The 6000-nt window shown below is 34.0% G+C and overlaps 1 protein-coding gene across 1 annotated transcript in view; it reads right to left on the bottom strand.

The window, feature by feature from the left end:
* LOC111517831 (UDP-sugar transporter UST74c) overlaps positions 1–6000 on the bottom strand; it is a 67671-nt gene continuing 61671 nt past the window's right edge. Inside the window, exon 2 of the mRNA XM_074178377.1 lies at positions 1–266. The gene's annotated coding sequence lies outside the window, so the exon portion shown is untranslated. The remainder of the gene's footprint in view (positions 267–6000) is intronic.

The raw sequence follows: 6000 nt of genomic DNA, 5'->3' as shown, positions 1-6000 counted from the left end.
TGAATATTATATAGCCTTATTGGAGCGTTTGAAGGTCGAAATTGCAAATAAACGACCGCATATGGCAAAGAAAAAACTTTGCTTCATCAATATAACGCACCGTGTCACATCATTCAAAACAATGTCAAAACTACATGAATTGAACTTCGAATTGCTGCCACATCCTCCGTATTCACCAGATTTGGCTCTCAGCGGCTCCTGGTTGTTCGCAGACCTCAATAAAATGCTCATCGGTTAAAAATTTCGCTCAAATGAAGAGGTTATTGCTGAAACAGACCTATTTTGAGACAAAAGATAAATCGTTCAGTGGTATTGAAATGTTAAAGTAAAGAGTAAAGCTAACTTTGAACAAAAAAAAACACGTTTTCTTTCTTAGGCCCGGGATTTTTCAGCCCGTATGTCCTATCAGAATTCTACACAACATAAAATTTAATTGAATGTCCACGTTTGTCTGGGAATGGATTCGAATAAATAATTATGAACAACCCTGTATATGTGTAAGTATGAACAACCATATATATGTATATTTTTCAATCAATTTCAATACCAAATAGATTAGAAACAATAGCTCATAAAAGTTTCACGATATAGTAAGCCCCGGCATAAACAAAAAACGTCTTCAAAGCTTTATTTGACTGCGTTAAATGAAATTTGTCGCCTTCAAAGCTATCGTGAGGTAGGGCTTAGCAAATTTTTTTTGGGCACCTACCTCAACTTCAGTAGTATGGACGAGGTTCGATTACGCCAAAAATGAAATTTTCAGTTTTTATATTTATTTCAGTCAAACTAAAAAGAAACCTCATTGTTTGTCGTTGCAAAAGTGAATCATTTTAGAGGTATCTGAAATTAATTAATTCAATTAATTACTATTTATTGGAGTTCACAGTGTTTCAATTTATTAAGAAAAATCAATTTATTTTCAATTATTTAGTAACATACAAACAGAAAAAATCGCTGAAGTCTTGTATGGGGAGTTTCATGGGAAATGGACTGTTCAATCTGATAGTTTTATTCGTCTATTCCTTTCTAGAACCTTCCAGGTGTGACATATTCTGCGGAAATGATTTAATTGGTACTTCCGGCTATAACAACTGGAAATGCGTGTTTTTTAAATTGTATTGTTACAACTATTCATCACTGATACAGAAAACAGGAAAATTTCACTTCCACTAATACAGATTGATCGCTTACTTCCACAAGAACCCTACGAGTACAACTAACTGTATTATCGTTTTCATTGGTTAGATTTAGAAAGCTATGATGAGTATGACAATATTGAAATGACCCGTATATATAATAATAACAATAATGTTTATTTTTAAAAAGTAACAAAATGCAGGAAGAAAAATGCTGTCCAACTTTGAAAATAGACATATGAAAGATTACTGAAACTTCAAAAGCATATGCGTGATTTAGATTATAATATTAATATGGTATAAAATAAAATAGAAATACAGTGCATTTTTTTAATGATCCCCCTTACATTTTTTGAACGGGTCCACTCAAAACATTGAAATTTGGGTTAATGAAATTAATCGATGAATACTTTATTTTGAAGTAAAATTGACAGATGGAACTTTCAAGATGGCGACTGGGGGCCATCTGGGAAAAAAATTAAATGAAAAGGGGGCTCTTGTGACACATCATTTTGAAGCTCCTGACGAATACTTCACAACTCTAGAATATTAAGTGAATATCTTCATCTACTACAAAACGGCGGAACATTTAATAATTTAATAATCGATATTTCTAAAAATATTCCTTTTTATCTGCCATATGGCAATTCCAACAACCCGATAAGGTTTGTTATGTTATTTTTGTGCATACAAACGACAAAAAATGTCAGTACGACAATGAACAGCATTGTTCAGTACGAATATTCTCATTTAGTTTTCGGTTTTACTAGTAGAAAGGTACCACGTCAACAATCTATAAAATTGTCAATTCTCGTCCATTGGAAAAAAAAATTGAAGCCATTTTTATTCACGGTGCGACGCGTAACATTCACGAGACCAAAAAGATTTTCAATGAACGTTTTCCCAATCGTCCTATCTGTAGAAAATATATGAAGGAACATGTATCCAAATTCACAACTACCGGTAGTGTACATAACAAAAAGCCCCCAGGTCATCCGTCCATTACGGAAGAACAGCAAGTGCAAATAATTGGTGAGATGGTAGTAAATCCTGAACAGTTTACTTATTCCGTCGCGAATGTTTGTGAGGTGTCTCCTTCTACTGTGTGGATACTTTTGAAGAGGAATAGGTATCATCCATACAAAATTAAAATAGTACACCAATTAACTGAAAATGACCCTGATCGAAGAATTCTGCGAAATCATAACGGAAACCATTGCAAGGCATCCTACCTATCTCCACAATATTTGTTTTAGTGACTAAGGTACATTTTTTTAAACGGCAATGTTCACAGACAAAATTGCCGTTATTGGAATGAAACCAACCCTCACGCTTTCCGGGAAACACATACCCAATATCCAGAAATAATTAACGTTTGGGCATGAATATTGGAAAACCATATTGTAGGACCTCTATTTATTGATCAAAATTCAACAGGGGAACTGAATTTGAATATGCTGGAAACTACTGTTGACCCTCTCATCACTGAAATCGTCGAAGCGAATTCTAATGAATTCGATATGGATAGTGTATTCCGACAAGATGGATCACCACCACATTACTTCAAAAAATGTAGAAACTATTTGGATACTACTTTTCCCGGTCGTTGGATTGGCCGACGAGATCCTACAGAATGGCCAGCCCGCTCGCCAGATTTGACAGCTTTGGACTTTTTATGGGGCTATTTGAAGCAAAAGGTGTACGAAACTGAACCTGCTTCAATATTGGATATACGGCAGAGAATAATAAATGTTTGTAGAGATATTGACGTTACTGTGTTCGAAACTGTTCAGCGAAAAATATCGGATAGGCTGTTCATATGTCAAGAAGTTCAAGGCAACCATTTCGAGCATCTTCTGAGCTGACCTCAAGCTTATTACCTTATATTATGTAGCTAAATGTCAATGTATTCAGGCAATTATTAAAAGTTACGTCATTTTGTAGTAGTTGAAGATTATATTCTAGGATTGTGAAGCATTTGTTAGGAGCTTCAAAAAGATATGTCACAAGACCCCCCTTTCAATTTGATTTTTTTTTCAGATGGCGCCCAGTCGCCATCTTGAAAGTTTCATCTGTCAATTTCACTTCAAAATAAAGTATTCATGATTTAATTTCATTATTCCAAATTTCAATTTTTTGAGTTGATTCGTTCAAAAAATAAATCCGTTTAAAAAAATATGTTTTTCCGTTAATCAGCTGTCGCCCCCATACGAACGACAACTCACAGATGTTGAGAAACTTGTGCGAGTTAAGGACTAACGAGGTCTTACCTTTTAACATGTGATTCCTAACACGGGAGGGACATTGAAGAAATGCACTGTATATAATACTAAAATACTACTCCATCTGATACAAAAAAAAGGGATGAGAGAATCTTCCAAAGAAAGGAAGGAAGTAATCAATTTGAAACTCTATACATGAATGTGTAGATCATGCAAAGAAGTATTAGAAAGCCAAAAACTTTCTTTCCCAAAAAAATTAATAAATCCTAAAAATATAACCCCTGCAATTCAAATGAGATTCCTCTTGGCTGGGATTAAATCAAATAGGTGAATGAATGTCATTACGATGTCATCGATGACATAAGCAGATCAAGCTTATTCCGTGACATTCAAAATCGTAATTCATGAATGAAGTGTGTGTATTTTCTATAATGTTATCCAATTTGGTACTGAAGAGCCTCAGGGCAAGTGTCTTAAGGCGAAACATCGGTGTATACCAGTGAGGGTGACAGTGTTCTATGTGAGTACAATTTATTACCATTCATTCAAAGTAGAACTCATGTGAATGATATCTGATTCTTATTCCACAACAAATGTTTCAAATACAAACTGAGTAGAGAAAAGTATCTTCTGTATAATTCATTGTTCATATAGAAGTATTTGTTTCGAAAGAATTATTTTCTTTCGTGTAATTCAATGTTTATATGAAAGTAGCTGTTTCAGGAGGACTTTCTTTCAGTTTGTGTCTGAAAGTTACTTCTTTGCATGATCTACACATTCATGTATAGAGTTTCAAATTGATTACTTTCTTCCTTCCTTTGGAAGATTCTCTCATCCCTTTTTTTTGTATCAGATGGAGTAGTAGAAAGCCAAAAACTTTCTTTCCCAAAAAAATTAATCACTCCTAAAAATATAACCCCTTCAATTCAAAATATTCATATTCTATCATTATATCATATCATTGAGGCAATTTTATGCAGGCAGCCAAGACAAATGATTTCTGATTTTGTTGACAAAAAAAAATTTGAAATAAAGTTTTTGTCAATGTTAAAAATGTGTGAATGAACAAAATTGTTATTACTTTATAATAGAACCTCCTATTATATATTAGTGCATCAGTATTGTCCAATTTATTTTATTTATTTATTATTATAATTTCTAACACACCGCTTATAACATTTGTATCATTTAAATGTCATACAAACAATCTTATACCACTCACACGCATCAACCATTGTATTAATTTATAGTTACACATGTATATGCGTGTGTGCGAATGGTTTGTATATATTTACTTTTAGATTTAGACAAGCTTGATACTCATTAGATTTTTTTCATATTTCCGTTTTATTGCATTGTATTTTCTCGAAACAAGTTTGAAAAACACTTATCAAGTACTCATATATTCACCTTTATCTTCTCATTACATTGTTCTGTATTCTTCTTTCCTACGTGAATCAATATTATTATTATTTTTTTTACCGTAGTTTGCTCTGGTCAGGCCCTATCCTCCGAAGCTCCAATACATTCGGGAGGGAGCGCCATCATTATCAACCAACGACCACTCCCCACACCGTGGGGTAAGTGATCATTGGGTCCGAGAATCATGTGCCCCGAGCAAGCGCAGTGAGCCAAGAATGACAGACTTCTGCATCTGCATCTAAGATTTCTGCCTTAGTGCGGCAAGCCGGTATGATTTTAAGATTCGAGAGTAGAAAGGGCCTCATTCCACCAAAGATTCCAATAATCAGAACAACCATCTTGACAGAGTGGTCTGGATAGAGTCTGCGGAGTTCGAAGAGAAAATCTCAATATTTTATCCGTTTCTCCTCCACTTTTCGGACGACATCCGTCTCGCCAAGAGTTGAAAACTCCACGACAGATATCGTTTTGCTCTGGTGGTCCAGAAGGACTACATCAGGCTTATTAGCTGTATGAGCCTTTTGAGGGTGGGGAACGAATAGTTCCAATAATATTGATTTTATTATTCTTATTATTATATTAGACAATGGAAGTCCGAAATAATGGAATTCACTTTGAAACACTGTCAACCACCTTCAGATAAATGTTTATTTTTTCAAATGCAGACCACCAGTTTTTTCATCAATTTTTGTAGCCACTGTAATGGAAAATTTAACAATGAAAAATGAGAATTCAAACTCCCTATGTTTTATACCCTTGTATTTGTAACTTTTATATACCATTTGTATTTGTAACTAAGAGGACATTTTCAAACGAATACAATTAATATAAGAAGTTTTAATTCTCATGTTCTCATGATAATCACATAGTAACGGCATCCATCAGTTTAATTCAACTATGTACTCGTATTACAATAACTACATATGTTAAACGCCAATAGTGGATTTTTCTAACTACGGAAGTTATCTGAATCTGAATCTGAGTCTGAATCCAATCTAATTTTATTTTTCGAACTGACGTAGTCCAATAGCACAATGATGTGCAATCTCTCTTATAATGATACTTATTTTTTCTCAATTTTTCGGCAATCCACAAATCACACACAAATCACACACACATCCACAAAATCACTTTATTGTTTCTCAGGGTACAATTCGCCATACAAAGCTAGAGTTTCGGTAGCATTTCTCGACCATCTCGCGTATACAATAAACATATCA

Source organism: Leptinotarsa decemlineata, unplaced genomic scaffold (genome assembly GCF_025532065.1).
Source record: "Leptinotarsa decemlineata unplaced genomic scaffold, Ldec_3_MD MMD2_tig00003736_RagTag_RagTag, whole genome shotgun sequence".
NCBI lineage: Eukaryota > Metazoa > Arthropoda > Insecta > Coleoptera > Chrysomelidae > Leptinotarsa > Leptinotarsa decemlineata.
Note: the sequence above shows the minus strand (reverse complement) of the source record. Positions and strands in the feature narration are given on the sequence as shown.